Below are 3,931 nucleotides of genomic sequence, written 5' to 3'. Positions count from 1 at the left end.
TGACTGGCTCATGGTCACACAGCTGGCGTCGTCACTGGGATTAGAACTAAGGTGAAATGATTTCAAGTACGGTCCAGTTATCACTACACCAGCTGTTTCTCTTAGCTACTTTTGCCACAGGTGATTTCATAGTTAAGAATATTTTCTGAGGACCAAGTGGTTGGTCTTAGGAGACGTTCCTTCTCTAGCATATTTTTCTCACTTGCTCTGTGGACATCTGCCTGGGTTTGGTCCATTTTCCCACTTGCTCTTTCCCCACTTGGGAAGAACTTCCTAACTATCAAGGGATTTGGCACAAATAGAGGACTGAAGGTTATAAGAAACTCAATATTTTAGTGTCAGTATCAATGTACTTGGAAGCAAGAGGCTGAATCTGATGACTTTCTTAAGATTGTTAACAGAGCTGGAAGGAAGGCCACCTACAGATGAGAAAACTGAGGTTCAGAGAGGTCAGGTGACTTGCCCACACTGTTTGCGTTAGAGGTAAGATGAATCCAGGACTTCCTGATTCCAAGGCTGGCTTTTTATCCATTTCATGCTTCCTTGGAAGATCTTTGCAAGAGCCCATCCAGTTTTATGATTCTCTTTACATTTACATAATCAGTACTTATTATTTGTTGAATTGCATTTGTTGAATTGACCAGCTTCTATATATTAGTAACTTCTGAAGGTTCCTGGAGCCAGACCTTTATCTTGTACTGTAATGGAAAGTTAAGAAATGGAAGGTCACCTAGTTTAATCTTACCATTTGGCTGAGGGGAAACAGATTCAGAAAGGACTTGTCCAAGGTTTTACACGTAAGTGGCAAATCTAGGATTTTAACTCCAGAGTCAGTGTTCTTCCCACTACAACATGCTGCCTCCTCAGCCTCTTTCTAGTAGACATGAGCTGCTTTGTTCCTTGGCCTCCATTTTTATAAGACTTCTTTCTGCTAAGTCTCCCAGACCTTCAGGGGCAGGAGTTGTTAACCTAGTATTCATGAACTTAAAAAAAAAATCTTGATAAGGAATTTCAATATAATTGGGCTCCTTTGTGATCCAATTTTATTGTATATATTTAAAGACATTATTTTGCAAAGGGGTCTGTAGGCTTCATCAGCCTGCCAAAGGGGTCTATGACACAAGAAAGGTGAAAAATCCCTCTTCTAGGGAGTCTGTATACATCTACCTTCTTGAAATTTCCATCTACAGTTTCCTCATCTGACCTTTATGGACCTGGACTGATACCAGCAAACTTGCTTTTTCCAAAACCAGCCAGAGGAACTGAATGTCTTTCCCTCTCTTTAAAGTGCCACATGCCATTTTACACACCACAAAACATGTTTTGACAGAACAGTAATCAGGGCTAAAGGGAGAACTTTAAGAACCCCGAGAGCATGGGACTGGGGATTAGCACAACATTTCTCAGATAGGGTTGGAGCCCACATTGCACAGATGAGCCATAGTATTCCCCACAGGCCATCTGGTGGTATAGACATTGATTTACGGGCTGAGCTAGCTTTCTCTCCCTCTCTCAAGCCCCTGCTTCCCTCCTAGAATAGAACAATGGTTATGAGGCTGTAAGGGAACTACTCTCTAACAAACAGTTGTGTGGGTGGAGGAAATCCACCCTTTGTAATGGTGAAACTGAGTTTTAAAATGTTCAGAAAGAAAATAAGGCAGAGTTCCTTCACACACAAAAAAGGCAGTTTGTGTTAGAAAACCTAGTTTTAAAAAATCCACAGGAACTGACAGGTTGATATGAAAAGGAATTCAATATTAAAGAGAGAAGGGGTAGAGTGAGTGAAATAATATCGCTGTCAACAGTAACCTTTTCCTAACTAGAGGGGAGGACAGAGAGTGACTGAATTCTGTGTATGACTCCATTCTCTTTGTGTTCTCATTGCCTCATATAAAAAGGGAACCAGATTAAGGAGGGGCTTTCCTCCTCTGATCCTGGAGAACACACAGGTGTTAACGGCCCTCCAGTTACCGAGCAGGTAAGGGGGCAAACTGAGGCTTTTGTTTTGAATAAGGTCGTTAGTTCATAAGATCAGATCATCCATTCCAACCCTCTTATTTTACAGCTGGGTACCTGAAAGGTTAAATTCCTTGCTCAAAGTCAGAGAGGTAAGTGGCAGAGATGAATTAAAGGCTGGCCTTTGAGAGCCTTTTAATGCAAAATTACACCAACCCCAGAAGCACCTCTACTTGAATGGCTGAGAAGACTTGTAACTCAACCTCAGATCTGAGAGTGAGATTCATAACTTAGGCCTGGGAGAGAGAAAGCCAGAGTGATTGAAGAGTAAGAGATGTTGAAGTGGAAGGTGAACACAGTAGCAAGCTGTAGGAATCTTGCTCTAAATAGTGTTTTCACTGCTGATCTCTCACTGTTTAAATAATTTATTCTACTTTAACCTTTTTTTTTATAAAGTGCATTTTTAGAGAAAAGGAAATAATTGCTGAATCCAAGCAGGAGGAAAGCTTATCATCTGGATCTGAGCCCTCTTATCCAGGATTATTATTTACCTGGTGGCAGCTACCAAAACTGCAAAGTGAGTGACCAAGAGGATTTGACAAGTGCCTACAGAACTCTCCTTAAGATTTAAAGCAAAAAGGGACCTTAAAGGTCATCTACTGCAACCTCCTCATTAAAAAAGAAAGAAAGAAATACAGAAATTGAAGTGTAAGTGATTTGCCCAAGGTCACACAGGCAGTGAGTAGGTCCTGGGATTTGAATCTAGCTCCCCTGACTCCATATCCAGGGCTCTTCCCACTGCACCATACTGCCTTGAAAAAGCAAAATTGTTAAGTGAAGCGATGGGAAATGTTGACATCAAGAGGGAAGCCTAAGAGAGCTGCGGTGCTTCTAACAGCTGCTCAGAGGTCATGGTAGCTGGGAGATTAAGTGTTAGAACTTTGGGTTATTTCAGTGAAGATTATCCTGCAGTCTATTCCTCTGAGTTTGGTGTCTGAAAACGTGTAAAATATGAGTGTTCCCTAACCTCACATAGTCTCCAAGACGGCAACGGCACAACACCAAACTTAGTTATCTTACCATTTAAAAATGCTGTCTTTCTATTTTCAGACCTGTTTCCTGCAGGGTTCTCAATACATACCAACAACCACCTAACTCTGGTTGGCCAGGAGGGCTTTTCAAAGTGGCAGAAGGGGAGTCCCTGGGTCCATGAATCCGCTCTAGATTGGCCACTCTTCTGCAGTGGGTGTCAAGTGTGCAATGACTAATTAACTCCCCTTTCCATACTTTGATCTATTCCTTTTTCTGCAGGTTAGATTCCTGCTGTTTTATAGCACCACGGACTTAGAGCTAGAAGGGACTTTGAAGGCCATTGAGTCCAATTTAAAGGAGGTCATTGAAGCCCAAAGTGGTGAAGGACACACAAGAATTAAGTGGCAGAGCCAGAATTCAGAATCAAGTCTTTTGACTCTAAACCCTGAGCCTTGATTACTGTGCAATACTGCCAGTCCCCTCTTTTACACCTTCACCTTTATTTCCAGCCCTTGCTCTTGGCTGGACCCCAACTTTGAGGGCCTCCTGAAGGAAAACAAGAGAGGGGTTCAGGATGTTAGGGAGAGGAAAAGGAAAACGGAGCCCAAATCTAGGGATATAAACCAAAGTGTTTACACCTCACCAATAACGCAGATAAGAAAAAGCTGTGTCCTATGAATTAGTTTAGATCATTATCTACAAAAGGACAAAAACAGGACTAATAAAAATAGATGGCACATATTACACTTAGTTTCAGAAGTGTACTCCATTGATATTTCATTAAGCACTGCCTTTCAGTAGATGGAATGGGTGGCTGGACAGATGACCTCTTTCAAGGTCCCTTCTAGCCCTATGATTTTAAAAATCGTTTTATCTATTTAGATAAAAGCATTGGATTTTTAGTACCATATATGTAGGTCAAAGAAGCGATTGATCTGAATCT

Source organism: Phascolarctos cinereus, unplaced genomic scaffold (assembly GCF_003287225.1).
Source record: "Phascolarctos cinereus isolate Bilbo 61053 unplaced genomic scaffold, phaCin_HiC Scaffold_726;HRSCAF=1367, whole genome shotgun sequence".
In the NCBI taxonomy this organism is placed as follows: Eukaryota; Metazoa; Chordata; class Mammalia; order Diprotodontia; family Phascolarctidae; genus Phascolarctos; species Phascolarctos cinereus.
Note: the sequence above shows the minus strand (reverse complement) of the source record.